The 21,810-nt window shown below is 47.2% G+C and overlaps 1 protein-coding gene across 2 annotated transcripts in view; it reads right to left on the reverse strand.

Moving 5' to 3' along the window:
- Window positions 1-21,810, reverse strand: part of LOC138639649 (NACHT, LRR and PYD domains-containing protein 3-like) — a 515,752-nt gene that overhangs the window by 293,910 nt on the left and 200,032 nt on the right. The window lies entirely within an intron of this gene.

Here is a 21,810-nt window from a genome sequence, read left to right on the forward strand (position 1 = left end):
CCAGTCAAGAATGGTCACAGTTGTTCTGAAGCCGCTCCTTTGTTATTTTAGCTGTGTGCTTAGGGTCGTTGTCTTTTTGGAAGGTGAACCTTCGGCCAAGTCTGAGGCCCACAGCACTCTGGAAGAGGTTTTCATCCAGGATATCTCTGCACTTGGCCGCATTCATGTTTCCTTCAATGACAACCAGTCGTCCTGTCCTTGCACCTGAAGAACACCCCATAGCATGATGCTGCCACCACCATATTTCGCTGTTGGCATTGTATTGGGCAGGTGATGAGCAGTGCCTGATTTTCTCCACACATACCGCTTAGAATTATCACCAAAAAGGTCTACCTTCATCTCATCAGACCAGAGAATCTTACTTCTCATAATCTGGGAGTCCTTCATGTGTTTTTTTAGCAAACTATTGGGGCTTTCCTATTTCTTGCACTGAGGAGAGGCTTCTGTCGGGCCACTCTGCCATAAAGGCCTGACTGGTGGAGGGCTGCAGTGATAGTTGACTTTGTGGAACTTTCTCCCATCTCCCTACTGCATCTCTGGAGCTCAATCACAGTGATCTTGGGGATCTTCTTTACCTCTCTCACCAAGGCTCTTCTCCCACGATTGCTCAGTTTGGCTGGACGGCCAGGTCTAGGAAGACTTCCGGAGGTCCCAAACTTCTTCCATTTATAAGCGACTGTTCTATAAGGAACCTTGAGAACTGCAGAAATTCTGCTGTAACCTTGGCCAGATCTGTGCCTTACCACAATTCTGTCTCTGAGCTCCTTGGCCAGTTCCTTTGACCTCATGATTCTCATTTGGTCTGACATGCACTGTGAACTGTGAGGTCTTATATAGACAGGTGTGCGCCTTTCCAAATCAAGTCCTATCAGTTTAATTAAACACAGCTGGACTCCAAAGAAGGAGTAGAACCATCTCAAGGAGGATCACAAGGAAATGGACAGCATGTGACTTACATATGAGTGTCTGAGCAAAGGGTCTGAAGACTTATGACCATGTGATATTTCAGTATTTCTGTTTTATTAAATTAGCAAAAATTTCTACCTTCCTGTTTTTTTTCAGTCAAGATGGGGTGCAGAGTGCACATTAATGAGAAAAAAAATGAAGATTTTTGAATTTACCAAATTGCTGCAATAAAACAAAAAGTGAAAAATTTAAAGGGAACTGAATACTTTCCGTACCCACTATGTATACAGGATAATATGTGAGTGGTGTATATTACGCAATGACTACAGACATCAGATATTACACCAGTCACATATCCAGTACATACCATCAGATGTCTGTGCACATAGTATATTACATATAGTATACAGGATATGTGACTGGTGGGTGATATGTCTACAAACATCAGATGTCATATACAGGATAGTATGTGACTGGTATACTGTACAGGTCCTTCTCAAAAAATTAGCATATAGTGTTAAATTTCATTATTTACCATAATGTAATGATTACAATTAAACTTTCATATATTATAGATTCATTATCCACCAACTGAAATTTGTCAGGTCTTTTATTGTTTTAATACTGATGATTTTGGCATACAACTCCTGATAACCCCAAAAACCTGTCTCAATAAATTAGCATATTTCACCCATCCAATCAAATAAAAGTGTTTTTTAATAACAAACAAAAAAACCAACAAATAATAATGTTCAGTTATGCACTCAATACTTGGTCGCGAATCCTTTGGCAGAAATGACTGCTTCAATGCGGCGTGGCATGGAGGCAATCAGCCTGTGACACTGCTGAGATGTTATGGAGGCCCAGGATGCTTCAATAGCGGCCTTAAGCTCATCCAGAGTGTTGGGTCTTGCGTCTCTCAACTTTCTCTTCACAATATCCCCCAGATTCTCTATGGGGTTCAGGTCAGGAGAGTTGGCAGGCCAATTGAGCACAGTAATACCATGGTCAGTAAACCATTTACCAGTGGTTTTGGCACTGTGAGCAGGTGCCAGGTCGTGCTGAAAAATGAAATCTTCATCTCCATAAAGCATTTCAGCCGATGGAAGCATGAAGTGCTCCAAAATCTCCTGATAGCTAGCTGCATTGACCCTGCCCTTGATGAAACACAGTGGACCAACACCAGCAGCTGACATGGCACCCCACACCATCACTGACTGTGGGTACTTGACACTGGACTTCAGGCATTTTGGCATTTCCTTCTCCCCAGTCTTCCTCCAGACTCTGGCACCTTGATTTCCGAATGACATGCAAAATTTGCTTTCATCAGAAAAAAGTACTTGGGACCACTTAGCAACAGTCCAGTGCTGCTTCTCTGTAGCTCAAAAGTGGCTTTACCTGGGGAATGCGGCACCTGTAGCCCATTTCCTGCACACGCCTGTGCACGGTGGCTCTGGATGTTTCCACACCAGACTCAGTCCACTGCTTCCTCAGGTTCCCCAAGGTCTGGAATCGGTCCTTCTCCACAATCTTCCTCAGGGTCCGGTCTCCTCTTCTCGTTGTACAGCGTTTTCTGCCACATTGTTTCCTTCCAACAGACTTACCATTGAGGTGCCTTGATACAGCACTCTGGGAACAGCCTATTTGTTGAGAAATTTCTTTCTGGGTCTTACCCTCTTGCTTGAGGGTGTCAATGATGGCCTTCTTGACATCTGTCAGGTCGCTAGTCTTACCCATGATGGGGGTTTTGAGTAATGAACCAGGCAGGGAGTTTATAAAAGCCTCAGGTATCTTTTGCATGTGTTTAGAGTTAATTAGTTGATCCAGAAGATTAGGGTAATAGGTCGTTTAGAGAACCTTTTCTTGATATGCTAATTTATTGAGACAGGTTTTTTGGATTATCAGGAGTTGTATGCCAAAATCATCAGTATTCAAACAATAAAAGACCTGACAAATTTCAGTTGGTGGATAATGAATCTATAATACAGAGGTCCCCAACCTTTCTGACCTTGAGAGCCACATCCAGCTATGAAAGAGGGTCGTGAGCCACATTCAGCTCTGAGAGAGGGTCGCAAGCCACAGCCAGCTCCTCCCCCACTCTCAGTAGTGACAACGAGAGCCTCCATTATCGGTATAATGACAACCAAAGCTTCTCCACTGAAATCACACCAAGGCAGTATGCCAAGCTCCACTGTTTCCTATCTCCCTCCCATTCAAATCTGCTTTTTTGTACAGAGCTACACACAAAAGTAACCATTTAGGGATCTGCTCTTAATAGCTATTTACATCTGGTGATAATGCACCAAGCTGGCAGACAGCCGCGAGCCACACATCATGGGCTCGCGAGCCACATGTGGCTCCCGAGCTACAGGTTGGGGACCCCTGCTATAATATATGAAAGTTTAATTGTAATCATTACATTATGGTAAATAATGAAATTTAACACTATATGCTAATTTTTTGAGAAGGACCTGTATATAATGCTACGAGTACAGACATCAGGTATTTGACCATCACATACAATATTATCTACTATATAACATCTGATGTCTGTACACATAGTATAAGGGTATGTTTCCATGGTCAGGAAACGTAGCGCTTTGGATGCAGCCGATACCCCGCTCCGCCCAAAGTGCTGTCCCCCTTTGTACGCATGGTGATTCCGCCTGTGTTCATTGAGCACATGCGCATGAGGAATCACCGCATCCTGTACATAGAGTGGGTTATTTATCTTGCGGAGACGGAGCGTCTTCTCCGCAAGATAGACATGCTGCGGTCTAGAAAGACGCGCCGCATGTGCGTAAATGCAGGGCCGCCAGATGCGTCCCTGCACGCATAGTTGAGATGGAATTTCATAAAATCTCCTCCACTATGCTGTAATATCTGGACACTGCGGATATACACAGTGTCCAATCCGCAGCAAATCCTGATGTATTATGCCACGTGGAAACATGCCCTTACACATACAGGATAATATATTACTTGCATGTGAAACATTGTCATACAAACATCAGATGTTGTACGGTATACACATGTGTATGTATGAAGATACGTATACATGACAGTGTGTATACTGTATAACATCTCATGTCTGTACGCAAAGTATAAGGCCATGTTCACACTTGTGCATATTTGCCATGTTTTTTTTCTGCGCAGATTTGTTAACAAAACCTGATGCCAGCAAAGTGAATGAGAAACGTGAAGTGTCCTGCAGATGTTGAGTATTTCTTGACTTAGTTCACACAGGGCGTTTTTGCAATGTATGTTATTGTTGATGCTTTTCTTATGCAAATTTTCAGCTGCATTTTACAGAACCGGCAAAGTCTATGAGATTTCAGAAATCTCATGCACACATTGTTTTTTTTGTCATCAGGATTTTGTGCTTTGCATGTCTTTTTGCACAATGGAGCATGTCACTTTCACCATTTGTTTACCCACTGAAATGAATGGGTGGTGAAAAAATGCTGACAAAACACACCAAAAACTCAGGTATCAGGTTTTGCTGCGTTTTTGTGCTAAAACCCTGATTCTATAGAATAGGACTTTTTTTTTTCAACACTAAACTTCATCAGCATGCACAAGAGACAAATCTAGCATGCCAAAACCGCAGCAAAAACCTCATTAAAAGCGCAGCAAAAAACGCAAGAAAAACAAACGTTTTTCTGCAGCTTCTTTCCTGCCAAGAGATCAGGTTTTGCTGCAGAAAAACCGCATAGTGTGAACTTACCCTTTCAGATTTGGTGCAGAGAATAATCTGCAGCATGTCAATCGTCTGTGCATTTTTCCCTGCGTTTTTCACCATTGATTTCACAATCAGTTAAAAGCACAGGGATAAAAAATACTGGTTTTGTAGCTGCGTGTTTCCTGGCAAGAAAGGCTGAAATTTTACTTTGTGCACATTCCCCAAGGGTATGTCCACAGACATTTCTGCCCCATTTCTGTCTTTCTTTGCACGAAAAAGGCTGCCTATAGTAGTTTTTGAGGTGTTTTTTACATGCAATTTTATTGCAGATTTGTCCCCACTTATTATGCCGGGATCACACACAGTGAGCTATGGCCGAGTCTCGCAGGTTAAAAGCAAGCTCTGGCACGGACACTCCAGAGCGGAGCGTGCGGCCGCACAGCAATACATGGAGCCGCACGCTCTGGAGTGCCGGTGCCAGAGCTTGGTTTTAACCTGCGAGACTCGGCCGTATCTGTAGTGTGACTCCGGCCTAAAGGTACCGTCACATTAAGCGACGCTGCAGCGATATAGACAACGATGCCAATCGCTGCAGCGTCGCTGTTTAGTCGTTGTGTGGTCGCTGGAGAGCTTTTTACATTTACAATGGTAACCAGGGTAAATATTGGGTTACTAAGCGCGGCCCTGCGCTTAGTAACCCGATGTTTACCCTGGTTACAAGTGAACACATCGCTGGATCGGCATCACACACAGGGAGGCGCAGGGCCACGCTTAGTAACCCGATGCTTACCCTGGTTACCATTGTAAATGTAAAAAAAAAAACACTACATACTTACATTCCGGTGTCTGTCTGTCCCCCGGCGTCACCTTCCCTGCACTGTGTAAGCGCCGGCTGTAAAGCAGAGCGGTGACGTCACCGCTGTGCTCTGCTTTACAGCCGGCCGGCGCTGACACAGTGCAGGGAAGCTGACGCCGGGGGACGCGACAGACACCGGAATGGAAGTATGTAGTGTTTTTTTTTTTTTACATTTACAATGGTAACCAGGGTAAACATCGGGTTACTAAGTGGGGCCCTGCGCTTAGTAACCCGATATTTACCCTGGTTACAAGTGAACACATCGCTGGATCGGCGTCACACACGTCGATTCAGTGATGTCAGCGGGTGATCCAGCGACAAAATAAAGTTCCGGACTTCTAGCTCCGACCAGCGATGTCACAGCAGGATCCAGATCGCTGCTGAGTGTCAAACACAACGATATCACTATCCAGGACGCTGCAACGTCACGGATCGCTATCGTTATCATTCTAAAGTTGCTCAGTGTGAAGGTACCTTTAGTCTGAGTGAAATCTGCAGCAAAAGCACTGATAAAAGTGATATGCTGAAGATTTACATCTCTACCAAATCTGCAAGGAAAAAACATAAGGAATGTTTGCACGAGACATCAGGATTCTCAGTCACTTGATGGCATTAGGAATCCCTTTAGGTTTGGTGACAAATCTGTGCAGAAAAATCTGCGACAATCTGCAGCGTGTGCACAGGCCCTAACACATACAACATAACATATAACTGGCATTTGATATACTGTTAGGCCGGGTTCACATTAGTGTTTGAGTCCCCAGCGTGGTGCTGTGGACTTGTTTCCTTAAGCTCTGCCTACTTCCACATGCGTCCTGTCTACCTATCTTTAACATTGTGTACGCAGAGACATGTGTTGTATGAGGTGCGACGTTTTGATGTGCCTGCCGAACGCAACATGTTGCATTTTCTTGTGTTCTAAGGGGACGTCAAAATGATGCACGTGGATGCATCCACATACAATGCATGTCCCTGCGTACACAATGTTAAAGATAGGTACGCAGGACGCATGCAGAGTAGGTGGAACTTAAGGAGAGAAGTCCGCAGCACCACGCTGGGGACTCAAACGCTAATGTGAACTTAGCCTTATACAGTATATGCATTTTTGTATGTATAATACAGATCTAAGATAGTGTGTACACGATATAACCTCTGATCTCTGTATTATTCTTTGTACCAGGCTCCGGCTGGATCAGTCCAGGGCAGGATTCAGTATTGTGTCTCTGGTCACTCTGAGGTACAGGGATGGAGATTTATTGCAGGAGATTGAACTTTCCTGCAGATCTGGTGACCCTGGAGCTGATAACCTGTCACTGACAGGGCGACCCTGAAAGTTCACTTTCCTGCAATAAATCTCGGTGATCAGCAGAGCAGCCGCTGACTATATACAGAAGTGGCCCTGGACTTATCAGCGTCCCCTCCTCACCACACAGAAGCTCTACAACTCACCGTCCGGCCTCCTGTCTGAGCCGCCCACAAGCTCCTCTCCGGCCGGAAGAAGATATACAGCCGCGCTCCCCCACTCCAGCAGAGCAGACAGCCGCACACAGGGAGCTGTGCCTGGGTCTGTGTCTCCTCCACTGTGATGCCGCCTGCACAGCTAAAATAAGGCGGCCCCCTGGCGGCCTTAATCAGCTGCTTAGTGACCGGCCCAGGGGGCAAATGCCCCTCTTCCACCTGGGCCAGTCCGCCCCTGGAGCCACTGGAATATTGGGGACCGCTGCCATGCCGATATTGTTGTGACCCATCGGCTCTGGGAGCAAGTGAGCAGAAGGTAAATATTACCCACCCCATTTAATAAAAAATGTTTACATGTCTAACACTTTTTTGGGGTTTCAGCCAGGTCTAAGCAATATCAATATTAATATTAATATTAATTTCATTTTTTTTTCTTTGTTCGTCAGCACCGTCTGCAGCATTCGGGAGCCTACAGAGTTGAACCCTTCTGGGGCAATCCCTCAGGAATCCGCCACTGAGGGACACTTCAACAGTCCTGGCCCATCTGCATCTTCCAAGCCTTCTGTCACATCTGATCCCTCGGTCCCATCCACCAGCGCTGAGGCATTGTGGCCGACTTTGTTACATGAAGCTGCTGATGAGGATATAGCTTTTCCTTTACCCCACCCCTCTGACACTGCTGCCACCTCTAGAACACCTGTGGGTTCTGGGGGGCAGCGCCAGAGCGGGTCACGAAAAGAGCTATGCGCTCGAGTTCTTGCATCTGAATGCAGCCTTCCAGAACAGTGACGACGTAAAGGGTTGCAGGCCTTTCAAGGAGGATGACATGACAGGGTTGAGAGGGACGGTAGGGAGTGAACAAAAGAAGGGGGTTAACAGAATGAGGGGTATAAGATTTGAATTGCAGGGCTGGGATTGGGCTGTGGAGAAGTAGGTGGGAATTGGGGCGGAGCTGGGGGGACTGGTATAAACGGGTTCATCCATCTTAGGGGAGCAACCATTTTGGTGCCCCCAAAGCAGAGAAGCAAGCTAGCTTACTTGGAGGGTATTTTAGGCATGGAGGTTGAAGCAATACTGCAGCATCTTAGGGACGCTGCTAGGACCAGAGGAGCGGGCTGGTTGCAGGCATCATTACAGGGCCTGCTAAATGATGGGGGAGCCGGGCCTTCTTAGCCGCAGAACGAGGGGTGCCGGCCTCGGAGATCCAGACCTCCGGAGCGTCTTAGCCCCGAGGTTACTCCCCCGGCCCGGCGCCGTATGAAGAGCCCCTCTGGGGACCCTCCGGCTGAGGCTGCGTGCCGCAGGCCTATGGCGCGTAGTCAGGGAGCCGGGAGGAATCCACCATCTTGGTGGGGCCCACAGCGGGGGAGGTGTCGGCCTCCCCTTCATCTGGAGCAGCTAGACTGGAGAGGGAGCTAGGGACGGGTGCGGCCGGTTCCCAGCCTGAAACGGGCCCGGCTCAGCAGCAAGGCGCAGCGCGAGGGACCAGACGAGGGCCTGCACGTCGGGTGCCTTCAGCTCCGGCACGGCGGGGAAGATCCGCCTACTCACTGAGATCGTCGGGTGCGCAGGAACCAGGTACTGGAGCGGCGGGGGCCCTGTCCGACCAGGCCTCTGCTTGGCATGATTCAGGAGATTAGCAGGCGGCAGCAGCACAGGCCCCTGAACGCAGGGCGGCTGATGATGGGTGCCGCCATAGCTCCGCCCACTCGTTAGCCGCTGCTGCTATGTGTGCAAGCTGCAGCAGCCAGCCTGATGCGGCATCCTCATCGGCCAGTAGGGGAGGCGATGGGGGGATGGCCATTCTAGGGTTCCTTGGGCAGCAAATGCGGTGACCAGGACAGATTTAGGGGGGGACGGTTTTATTAGCAGGGGTTGGTCGCCCACTCAACTTGGGGTACCCGTACGGCCGGGATCACCGGGGGGCTATGTTACGGCCCAGGACAATACAATGGACTGCGGCGGTTTCTCAAGACCGGCTCGATGGGGCTTATGGAATCATGAGCCCACATCGCCACGGAAGACTACAGACGGGTGGGTCGCTTCTGGATCCTGGATCGGCGGCTGCTGGGGACATAGCACCCAGGCAGCTAGGTGAGATAAGCATTATTACTCCTTTATTGCCATCACTAGCTCCTAGCGTTAATGTGGGGATAGGGGACTGTTGTGAATTCTGTGGCAGAGCTCCCTCCTGTGGTCACAAGTGGTACTGCGGCTTCTGAGTTTCCTTCCTCAGGTGATGTGGTGAAGTCGTTAGGTGCTGCTCTATTTAACTCCACCTAGTGCTTTGCTCCTGGCCTCCAGTCAATGTTCTAGTATTGGTCTTGCTTCCTCCTGGATCGTTCCTGTGGCCTGTCTGCTCTGCATAAGCTAAGTTTTGCTTGTGTTATTTTTGTTTGCTATTTTTTCTGTCCAGCTTGCTTAATTGGTTTTTCTGGCTTGCTGGAAGCTCTGGGACGCAGAGGGAGCACCTCCGTACCGTTAGTCGGTGCGGAGGGTCTTTTTGCCCCTCTGCGTGGTTGTTTGTAGGGTTTTGTGTTGACCGCAAAGTTATCTTTCCTATCTTCGGTCTGTTCAGTAAGTTGGGCCTCACTTTGCTAAATCTATTTCATCTCTGTGTTTGTATTTTCATCTCTACTCACAGTCATTATATGTGGGGGGCTGCCTTTTCCTTTGGGGTATTTCTCTGAGGTAAGGTAGGCTTATTTTTCTATCTTAGGCCTAGCTAGTTTCTCAGGCTGTGCCGAGTTGCATAGGGAGCGTTAGGCGCAATCCACGGCTGCCTCTAGTGTGGTTGGTGTTGTGAATTCTGTGGCTGAGTTCACTTCTGTGGTCACAAGTGGTATTGCAGTCTCTGGGCTTCCTCCCTCAGGTGTTTTGGTGAGCTCGTTGGCTGCCTTGCTATTTAGCTCCACCTGAGTCTGTCTTCCTTGCTCCTTGTCAATGTTCCAGTGTTGGATCTGAGCTACTGCATCTTTCCTTGGGCCTGCTGCTCTGCTAGATAAGTGCTTCTAGTTTGTTTTCTGTTTTTTTTCTGTCCAGCTTGCTATTGTCTTTTGCTGGAAGCTCTGAGAAGCAGAGGGGTGCACCGCCGTGCTGTTAGTTCGGCACGGTGGGTCTTTTTGCCCCTTTGCGTGGTTTTCGTTTTAGGGTTTTTTGTAGACTGCATAGTTCTCTTTGCTATCCTCGCTCTGTCTAGAATATCGGGCCTCACTTTGCTGAATCTATTTCATTCCTACGTTTGTCTTTTCATCTTGCTAACAGTCATTATATGTGGGGGGCTGCCTATTCCTTTGGGGTATTTCTCTGAGGTAAGTCAGGCTTGTATTTCTATCTTCAGGCTAGTCAGCTCCTCAGGCAGTGCCGAGTTGCATAGGTAGTTGTTAGGCGCAATCCACTGCTGCTTATAGTTGTGTGAGGATAGATCAGGTACTGCAGTCTACAGAGATTCCACGTCTCAGAGCTCGTCCTATTGTTTTTGGTTATTGCCAGATCTCTGTATGTGCGCTGATTACTGCACGCTGTGTTGCCTGATTGCCAGCCATAACAGTACAAGGAGCCCCACCAATGATTCCCAATAGAGGGAAAAAAGAAATCCTGACATCATTTTTTTTTCTTAGCTCTGTCTTCAGTCTTTTTTTTCCCCTAGACATTAGAGTGCTTCAGGACACAGCTGTGGACATGGATATTCAGGCTCTGTGCTCCTCAATGGATAATCTCGTTGTAAATGTACAAAAGATTCAAGATACTATTGATCAGAAATCGATGCTAGAACCAAGAATTCCGATTCCTGATTTGTTTTTTGGTGACAGAACTAAGTTCCTGAGCTTCAGAAATAATTGTAAGCTATTTTTGGCCTTGAAACCTCATTCTTCTGGTAATCCTATTCAACAGGTTTTGATTATTATTTCTTTTTTGCGCGGCGACCCACAGGACTGGGCGTTTTCTCTTGCACCAGGAGATTCTGCATTGAGTAATGTTGATGCATTTTTCCTGGCGCTCGGATTGCTTTACGATGAGCCTAATTCAGTGGATCAGGCTGAGAAAAATCTGCTGGCTTTATGCCAGGGTCAGGATGATGTAGAAGTATATTGTCAGAAGTTTAGGAAATGGTCAGTACTCACTCTGTGGAATGAATCTGCACTAGCGGCTTTGTTCAGAAAGGGTCTCTCTGAAGCTCTTAAGGATGTAATGGTGGGATTTCCTATGCCTGCTGGTTTGAATGAGTCTATGTCCTTGGCCATTCAGATCGGTCGTCGCTTGCGCGAGCGTAAATCTGTGCACCATCTGGCGGTACTGCCTGGGGATAAACCTGAGCCTATGCAGTGCGACAGGACTATGACTAAAGTAGAACGGCAAGAACACAGACGTCTGAACAGACTGTGTTTCTATTGTGGTGATTCTACTCATGCTATTTCTAATTGTCCTAAACGCACTAGGCGGTTCGATAGCTCTGCCGTTATTGGTACTGTACAGTCCAAATTCCTTTTGTCCATTACCTTAATGTGCTCTTTGTCATCGTATTCTGTCATGGCGTTTGTGGATTCAGGCGCTGCCCTGAATCTGATGGATTTGGATTATGCTAAACGTTGTGGATTTTTCTTGGAGCCTTTGCGGTGTCCTATTCCGTTGAGAGGAATTGATGCTACACCTTTGGCCAAGAATAAGCCTCAGTACTGGGCCCAGCTGACCATGTGCATGGCTCCTGCACATCAGGAAGTTATTCGCTTTCTGGTACTGCATAATTTGCATGATGTGGTCGTGTTGGGGTTGCCATGGCTACAAACCCATAATCCAGTATTGGATTGGAACTCTATGTCGGTAACCAGCTGGGGTTGTCAGGGAGTACATGGTGATGTTCCATTTTTGTCTATTTCGTCATCCATTCCTTCTGACATCCCAGAGTTCTTGTCGGACTTTCAGGATGTATTTGAAGAGTCCAAGTCTGATGCCCTACCTCCGCATAGGAATTGTGATTGTGCTATCGATTTGATTCCTGGTAGTAAATTCCCTAAGGGTCGTTTATTTAATTTGTCCGTACCTGAACACACCGCTATGTGCAGTTATGTGAAGGAGTCCCTGGAGAAGGGACATATTCGCCCATCGTCGTCACCATTGGGAGCAGGGTTCTTTTTTGTAGCCAAGAAGGATGGTTCGCTAAGACCGTGTATTGATTACCGCCTTCTTAATAAGATCACTGTTAAGTTTCAGTATCCCTTGCCATTGATTTCTGACTTGTTTGCTCGGATTAAGGGGGCTAGTTGGTTTACTAAGATTGATCTTCGTGGTGCGTATAATCTGGTGAGAATCAGGCAGGGAGATGAATGGAAAACGGCATTTAATACGCCCGAGGGTCATTTTGAGTATCTGGTGATGCCGTTCGGACTTGCCAATGCTCCATCTGTTTTTCAGTCTTTTATGCATGACATTTTCCGTGAGTATCTGGATAAATTCTTGATTGTTTACTTGGATGACATTTTGATCTTCTCAGATGATTGGGAGTCTCATGTGAAGCAAGTCAGAATGGTTTTCCAGGTACTGCGTGCTAATTCCTTGTTCGTGAAGGGATCAAAGTGTCTCTTCGGTGTGCAGAAAGTTTCATTTTTGGGGTTCATCTTTTCCCCTTCTACTATCGAGATGGATCCGGTTAAGGTTCAGGCCATCCAGGATTGGACTCAGCCGACATCTCTAAAAAGTCTGCAGAAATTCCTGGGCTTTGCTAATTTTTATCGTCGCTTCATCTGTAATTTTTCTAGCATTGCCAGACCATTGACCGATTTGACCAAGAAGGGTGCTGATTTGGTTAATTGGTCTTCTGCTGCCGTGGAAGCTTTTCAGGAGTTGAAGCGTCGTTTTTGCTGTGCCCCTGTGTTGTGTCAACCTGATGTTTCTCTTCCGTTCCAGGTCGAGGTTGATGCTTCTGAGATTGGTGCAGGGGCGGTTTTGTCACAGAGAGGTTCTGGTTGCTCAGTGTTCAAACCATGTGCTTTCTTTTCCAGGAAATTTTCTGCTGCTGAGCGTAATTATGATGTGGGCAACCGAGAGTTGCTGGCCATGAAGTGGGCATTCGAGGAGTGGCGTCATTGGCTTGAGGGTGCTAAGCATCGCGTGGTGGTATTGACTGATCATAAGAACTTGACTTATCTCGAGTCTGCCAAGCGCTTGAATCCTAGACAGGCCCGTTGGTCGTTATTTTTTGCTCGTTTTGATTTTGTGATTTCATACCTTCCGGGCTCTAAAAATGTGAAGGCGGATGCTCTGTCTAGGAGTTTTGTGCCCGACTCTCCGGGGTTATCTGAGCCGGCGAGTATCCTCAAGGAAGGAGTCATTGTGTCTGCCATCTCCCCTGATTTGCGGAGAGTGTTGCAGAAATTTCAGGCTAATAAACCTGATCGTTGTCCGGCCGAGAAACTGTTCGTCCCTGATAGGTGGACTAGTAAAGTTATCTCTGAACTTCATTGTTCGGTGCTGGCCGGTCATCCAGGAATCTTTGGTACCAGGGAGTTGGTTGCTAGATCCTTCTGGTGGCCATCTCTGTCACGGGATGTGCGTGCTTTTGTGCAGTCCTGTGGAATTTGTGCTAGGGCTAAGCCCTGCTGTTCACGTGCCAGTGGGTTGCTTTTGCCCTTGCCGGTCCCGAAGAGGCCTTGGACACATATTTCGATGGATTTCATTTCTGACCTTCCCGTTTCTCAAAAAATGTCGGTCATTTGGGTGGTCTGTGATCGCTTTTCTAAAATGGTCCATCTGGTGCCCTTGGTTAAATTGCCTTCCTCCTCTGATTTGGTGCCTTTGTTCTTCCAGCATGTGGTTCGTTTACATGGCATTCCTGAGAATATTGTTTCTGACAGAGGTTCCCAGTTTGTCTCGAGGTTCTGGCGAGCCTTTTGTGGTAGGATGGGCATTGACCTATCTTTCTCCTTGGCCTTCCATCCTCAGACTAATGGCCAGACCGAACGAACCAATCAGACCTTGGAAACATATCTGAGATGTTTTGTTTCCGCTGACCAGGATGATTGGGTGTCATTTTTGCCGTTGGCTGAGTTCGCCCTTAATAATCGGGCCAGCTCGGCTACCTTGGTCTCTCCATTTTTCTGCAATTCTGGGTTCCATCCTCGTTTCTCTTCAGGACAGGTTGAGTCTTCGGACTGTCCTGGTGTGGATTCTGTGGTGGACAGGTTGCAGCAGATCTGGACTCAGGTAGTGGACAATTTGACCTTGTCCCAGGAGAAGGCTCAGCTTTTCGCTAATCGCAGACGCCGTGTGGGACCCCGACTTCGTGTTGGGGATTTGGTTTGGTTATCTTCTCGTCATATTCCTATGAAGGTTTCCTCTCCTAAATTTAAACCTCGTTTTATTGGTCCGTATAGGATTTCTGAGATTCTCAATCCGGTGTCTTTTCGTCTGACCCTCCCAGACTCCTTTTCCATACATAATGTATTCCATAGGTCGTTGTTGAGGAGATACGTGGCACCTATGGTTCCATCTGTGGAGCCTCCTGCCCCTGTTTTGGTGGAGGGGGAATTGGAGTATATTGTGGAGAAGATTTTGGATTCTCGTGTCTCTAGACGGAAACTCCAGTATCTGGTCAAATGGAAGGGTTATGCTCAGGAAGATAATTCCTGGGTTTTTGCCTCTGATGTCCATGCCCCAGATCTTGTTCGTGCCTTTCATGTGGCTCATCCTGGTCGGCCTGGGGGTTCTGGTGAGGGTTCGGTGACCCCTCCTCAAGGGGGGGGTACTGTTGTGAATTCTGTGGCTGAGTTCACTTCTGTGGTCACAAGTGGTATTGCAGTCTCTGGGCTTCCTCCCTCAGGTGTTTTGGTGAGCTCGTTGGCTGCCTTGCTATTTAGCTCCACCTGAGTCTGTCTTCCTTGCTCCTTGTCAATGTTCCAGTGTTGGATCTGAGCTACTGCATCTTTCCTTGGGCCTGCTGCTCTGCTAGATAAGTGCTTCTAGTTTGTTTTCTGTTTTTTTCTGTCCAGCTTGCTATTGTCTTTTGCTGGAAGCTCTGAGAAGCAGAGGGGTGCACCGCCGTGCTGTTAGTTCGGCACGGTGGGTCTTTTTGCCCCTTTGCGTGGTTTTCGTTTTAGGGTTTTTTGTAGACTGCATAGTTCTCTTTGCTATCCTCGCTCTGTCTAGAATATCGGGCCTCACTTTGCTGAATCTATTTCATTCCTACGTTTGTCTTTTCATCTTGCTAACAGTCATTATATGTGGGGGGCTGCCTATTCCTTTGGGGTATTTCTCTGAGGTAAGTCAGGCTTGTATTTCTATCTTCAGGCTAGTCAGCTCCTCAGGCAGTGCCGAGTTGCATAGGTAGTTGTTAGGCGCAATCCACTGCTGCTTATAGTTGTGTGAGGATAGATCAGGTACTGCAGTCTACAGAGATTCCACGTCTCAGAGCTCGTCCTATTGTTTTTGGTTATTGCCAGATCTCTGTATGTGCGCTGATTACTGCACGCTGTGTTGCCTGATTGCCAGCCATAACAGGTTGGATAGGATTAGGGATTGCGGTCAGCAGAGTTCCCACGTCTCAGAGCTCGTCCTATGTCTTTTGGTTATTGCCAGGTCACTTTGTGTGCTCTGAACTTCAAGGTCCATTGTGGTTCTGAATTACCTAATCATAACAGTACTGGAGGCCAAAAGTACTATTGCTTCTCATTAGAGGGAAAAAAGAAGTTCTGAGACCATTTTTTTTTCTTTGCACTGTGTTTTGCCTTTTTTTTCCCCTAGACATTTGGGTGGTTCAGGACACAGGTGTAGTGATGGACATTAAAGGTCTGTCTTCATGTGTGGATCATCTCACTGCAAGAGTACAAAATATTCAAGACTTTGTGGTTCAGAATTCTATGTTAGAACCAAGAATTCCTATTCCTGATTTGTTTTCTGGAGATAGAGCTAAATTTCTGAGTTTCAAAAATAATTGTAAACTGTTTCTGGCTTTGAAACCTCGCTCCTCTGGTGACCCAGTTCAACAAGTTAGGATCATTATTTCTTTATTACGTGGCGACCCTCAAGACTGGGCATTTTCCCTTGCGCCAGGAGATCCTGCATTATGTAATATTGATGCGTTTTTCCTGGCGCTCGGATTGCTGTACGATGAACCTAATTCGGTGGATCAGGCAGAGAAAAATTTGCTGGCTCTGTGTCAGGGTCAGGATGAGATAGAGATTTATTGTCAGAAGTTTAGAAAGTGGTCCGTGCTCACTCAATGGAATGAAGGTGCGCTGGCAGCTATTTTCAGAAAGGGTCTCTCTGAAGCCCTTAAGGATGTCATGGTGGGATTTCCCATGCCTGCTGGTCTGAATGAGTCTATGTCTTTGGCCATTCAGATCGGTCGACGCTTGCGTGAGCGTAAATCTGTGCACCATTTGGCGGTATTATCCGAGCATAAACCTGAGCCTATGCAGTGCGATAGGACTTTGACCAGAGTTGAACGGAAAGAACACAGACGTCAGAATGGGCTGTGTTTCTACTGTGGTGATTCCACTCATGCTATCTCCGATTGTCCTAAGCGCACTAAGCGGTTCGCTAGGTCTGCCACCATTGGTACGGTACAGTCAAAATTTCTTTTGTCCGTTACTTTGATCTGCTCTTTGTCATCTTATTCTGTCATGGCATTTGTGGATTCAGGCGCTGCCCTGAATTTGATGGACTTGGAGTATGCTAGGTGTTGTGGGTTTTTCTTGGAGCCCTTGCAGTGTCCTATTCCATTGAGAGGAATTGATGCTACGCCTTTGGCCAAGAATAAGCCTCAGTACTGGACCCAGCTGACCATGTGCATGGCTCCTGCACATCAGGAGGATATTCGCTTTCTGGTGTTGCATAATCTGCATGATGTGGTCGTGTTGGGGTTGCCATGGCTACAAGTCCATAACCCAGTATTAGATTGGAAATCAATGTCTGTGTCCAGCTGGGGTTGTCAGGGGGTACATGGTGATGTTCCATTTCTGTCTATTTCATCATCCACCCCTTCTGAGGTCCCAGAGTTCTTGTCTGATTACCGGGATGTATTTGATGAGCCCAAGTCCAATGCCCTACCTCCGCATAGGGATTGTGATTGTGCTATCGATTTGATTCCTGGTAGTAAGTTTCCTAAAGGTCGACTGTTTAATTTATCTGTACCTGAGCACGCCGCTATGCGGAGTTACGTGAAGGAGTCCTTGGAGAAAGGTCATATTCGCCCGTCATCGTCGCCATTGGGAGCGGGGTTCTTTTTTGTGGCCAAGAAGGATGGTTCGCTGAGACCTTGTATAGATTACCGCCTTCTAAATAAAATCACGGTCAAATTTCAGTACCCCTTGCCGCTGCTATCTGATTTGTTTGCTCGGATCAAGGGGGCTAGTTGGTTCACCAAGATAGATCTTCGTGGTGCGTATAATCTTGTGCGTATTAAGCGGGGCGATGAATGGAAAACTGCATTTAATACGCCCGAGGGCCATTTTGAGTACCTAGTTATTCCTTTCGGACTTGCCAATGCTCCATCGGTGTTTCAGTCCTTTATGCATGACATCTTCCGAGAGTACCTGGATAAATTCCTGATTGTATACTTGGATGATATTTTGGTCTTCTCGGATGATTGGGAGTCTCATGTGAAGCAGGTCAGAATGGTGTTCCAGGTCCTGCGTGCTAATTCTTTGTTTGTGAAGGGATCAAAGTGTCTCTTTGGTGTTCAGAAGGTTTCATTTTTGGGGTTCATTTTTTCCCCTTCTACTATCGAGATGGACCCTGTTAAGGTCCAGGCCATCCATGATTGGACTCAGTCGACATCTCTGAAGAGTCTGCAAAAGTTCCTGGGCTTTGCTAATTTTTATCGTCGCTTCATCTGTAATTTTTCTAGTATTGCTAAACCATTGACCGATTTGACCAAGAAGGGTGCTGATGTGGTCAATTGGTCTTCTGCTGCTGTGGAAGCTTTTCAAGAGTTAAAGCGTCGTTTTTCTTCTGCCCCTGTGTTGTGTCAACCAGATGTTTCGCTTCCGTTCCAGGTCGAGGTTGATGCTTCTGAAATTAGAGCGGGGGCTGTTTTGTCGCAGAGAAGTTCTGATTGCTCGGTGATGAAACCATGCGCCTTCTTTTCCAGGAAGTTTTCGCCTGCTGAGCGAAATTATGATGTTGGCAATCGAGAGTTGCTGGCCATGAAGTGGGCATTCGAGGAGTGGCGTCATTGGCTTGAAGGAGCTAAGCATCGCGTGGTGGTCTTGACTGATCACAAGAACTTGACTTATCTCGAGTCTGCCAAACGGTTGAATCCTAGACAGGCTCGTTGGTCGCTGTTTTTCTCCCGTTTTGACTTTGTGGTTTCGTACCTTCCGGGCTCTAAAAATGTGAAGGCGGATGCCCTGTCTAGGAGTTTTGTGCCCGACTCTCCGGGTTTGTCTGAGCCGGCGGGTATTCTCAAAGAGGGAGTAATTTTGTCTGCCATCTCCCCTGATTTGCGGCGGGTGCTGCAAAAATTTCAGGCTAATAAACCTGATCGTTGCCCAGCGGAGAAACTGTTTGTCCCTGATAGGTGGACGAATAAAGTTATCTCTGAGGTTCATTGTTCGGTGTTGGCTGGTCATCCTGGAATCTTTGGTACCAGAGATTTAGTGGCTAGATCCTTTTGGTGGCCGTCTCTGTCGCGGGATGTGCGTTCTTTTGTGCAGTCCTGTGGGATTTGTGCTCGGGCTAAGCCCTGCTGTTCTCGTGCCAGTGGGTTGCTTTTGCCCTTGCCGGTCCCGAAGAGGCCTTGGACACATATCTCTATGGATTTTATTTCGGATCTCCCCGTCTCTCAAAAAATGTTGGTCATTTGGGTGGTTTGTGATCGCTTCTCTAAGATGATCCATTTGGTACCCTTGTCTAAATTACCTTCCTCCTCTGATTTGGTGCCATTGTTCTTCCAGCATGTGGTTCGTTTACATGGCATTCCAGAGAACATCGTTTCTGACAGAGGTTCCCAGTTTGTTTTGAGGTTTTGGCGAGCTTTTTGTGCTAGGATGGGCATTGATTTGTCTTTTTCCTCGGCTTTCCATCCTCAGACTAATGGCCAGACCGAACGAACCAATCAGACCTTGGAAACATATCTGAGATGCTTTGTTTCTGCTGATCAGGATGATTGGGTGTCCTTCTTGCCTTTGGCTGAGTTCGCCCTTAATAATCGGGCCAGCTCGGCTACCTTGGTTTCGCCATTTTTCTGCAACTCTGGGTTCCATCCTCGTTTCTCTTCAGGGCAGGTTGAGTCTTCGGACTGTCCTGGTGTGGATACGGTGGTGGACAGGTTACAGCAGATTTGACCTTGTCCCAGGAGAAGGCTCAACGTTTCGCTAATCGCAGACGCTGTGTGGGTCCCCGACTTCGTGTTGGGGATTTGGTTTGGTTGTCGTCTCGTCACATTCCTATGAAGGTTTCCTCTCCTAAGTTTAAGCCTCGTTTCATTGGTCCGTATAGGATTTCTGAGGTTCTTAATCCTGTGTCTTTTCGTTTGACCCTTCCAGATTCTTTTTCCATCCACAACATATTCCATAGGTCATTGTTGCGGAGATACGTGGCACCTATGGTTCCATCTGTTGATCCTCCTGCCCCAGTTTTGGTGGAGGGGGAGTTGGAGTATATTGTGGAGAAGATTTTGGATTCTCGTGTTTCGAGACGGAAACTCCAGTATCTGGTTAAGTGGAAGGGTTATGGTCAGGAAGATAATTCCTGGGTCTTTGCCTCTGATGTCCATGCTGCCGATCTTGTTCGTGCCTTTCATATGGCTCATCCTGGTCGGCCTGGGGGCTCTGGTGAGGGTTCGGTGACCCCTCCTCAAGGGGGGGGTACTGTTGTGAATTCTGTGGCAGAGCTCCCTCCTGTGGTCACAAGTGGTACTGCGGCTTCTGAGTTTCCTTCCTCAGGTGATGTGGTGAAGTCGTTAGGTGCTGCTCTATTTAACTCTACCTAGTGCTTTGCTCCTGGCCTCCAGTCAATGTTCTAGTATTGGTCTTGCTTCCTCCTGGATCGTTCCTGTGGCCTGTCTGCTCTGCATAAGCTAAGTTTTGCTTGTGTTATTTTTGTTTGCTATTTTTTCTGTCCAGCTTGCTTAATTGGTTTTTCTGGCTTGCTGGAAGCTCTGGGACGCAGAGGGAGCACCTCCGTACCGTTAGTCGGTGCGGAGGGTCTTTTTGCCCCTCTGCGTGGTTGTTTGTAGGGTTTTGTGTTGACCGCAAAGTTATCTTTCCTATCTTCGGTCTGTTCAGTAAGTTGGGCCTCACTTTGCTAAATCTATTTCATCTCTGCGTTTGTATTTTCATCTCTACTCACAGTCATTATATGTTGGGGGCTGCCTTTTCCTTTGGGGTATTTCTCTGAGGCAAGGTAGGCTTATTTTTCTATCTTAGGCCTAGCTAGTTTCTCAGGCTGTGCCGAGTTGCATAGGGAGCGTTAGGCGCAATCCACGGCTGCCTCTAGTGTGGTTGGATAGGATTAGGGATTGCGGTCAGCAGAGTTCCCACGTCTCAGAGCTCGTCCTATGTCTTTTGGTTATTGTCAGGTCACTTTGTGTGCTCTGAACTTCAAGGTCCATTGTGGTTCTGAATTACCTAATCATAACAGGGGACGTTTCCGTGGGGGGGCTAGTTCTGTGGCGTCTTATTGCAGGGGCTGAAGGATTTGATTAGGCTTTGGGATTTGAGAGGTAGTCAGAGTGACATGTCACCGCTGTCTGCTTGGTTGGGTAATGCGAGAGATAGAGGGGTGTTAGATGCTGATGGGGCTATGGGTTCTGGTAGGTTAGTGCAAAGTCCATTGCCGGGGGTTCCAATGGCTGCTGGGGACGTAGTGGCGGTGGGCAGCGAGGTAACAAACCAGGGATCTTCGGCGTTAGGAGACGGGGAAAAGGATAAGGACGAGTCGGTACGGGTAGATGATGCGGCAAAGCAGGGGGAGGTATTCGATTGCTTTGAGGGGCCTTTAGGGGCTCATTTGAAACAAGAGGTAAAGGAAAGAATATGGAAAGGGGAGTATGTCGAAATATTTTCGCTACTCCCGCTAGAACGTTTCAATTTGGATAAAGCTCGTAAGGAAGATTCTAAAAAGGAGGACGAGGACAGGAGAAGGTTTAGGATGATTTCCCGTACTTTCTCCAATTGGTTACAGGCATTTGCTATTTTAGCAAGTGTCGTAGGAAAAAGTCACCAGAAATTTGTGCCCCCTTATTTTGTTATATGGATACTATTGGTGAAGCATATAGAGTTTATGGGGGTCAGGGCTGGCTTAGATATGATGAGCAATTCCGACAATGTAAGGCGGTCCGTCGGAGCATCTGCTGGGATCATAAAGATATTGCGTTAGGGATGAGAGTATCAGCTCCGGGTAGGTCAGGACAGGGAGCTCAGACATTGCCCGGGGGCACCAGGGGTTCAGGACAGTCGGGGTACTCGGTGGTCATGTGGTTTTGCCTTTAACAAGGGGGCTTGCAGGTTTGGGGCAAAATGTAAATTAAAACACGAATGCTCATCGTGCGGAGGTAATCATGGGGCATCGAGATGTTTCAGAGGTGGAAAGCAGAAAGGGTCCGATGGGTCTGACAAAAGGAGTGACACGGTTTTAGGATTCCTTTTGTGGATGTTAACGTGCAGTTATCGACAAAATATTTAAAATCAGCCTACAAGTTTCCAGAGGTGGTCACTAAAAAATTGAGCAAAGAAGTGGCTTTAGGGAGAATGGCTGGTCCATTTCGGTCAATCCCCATTGAGAATTTGAGGGTCTCACCTTTGGGGGGTAGCTCCAAAAAAGAGGCTAATAAATTTAGGTTGATTCACCACCTTTCATTTCCAAAATGTTTATCGGTTAATGATGGCATTGACCCACAACTGTGTTCGGTTTTATACACGTCATTTGATGCGGCTATGAATTGGATTTGACAGTGTGGGCAGGGGGCTTG

This window comes from Ranitomeya imitator, chromosome 1 (genome assembly GCF_032444005.1).
Source record: "Ranitomeya imitator isolate aRanImi1 chromosome 1, aRanImi1.pri, whole genome shotgun sequence".
NCBI classification, from domain to species: Eukaryota; Metazoa; Chordata; class Amphibia; order Anura; family Dendrobatidae; genus Ranitomeya; species Ranitomeya imitator.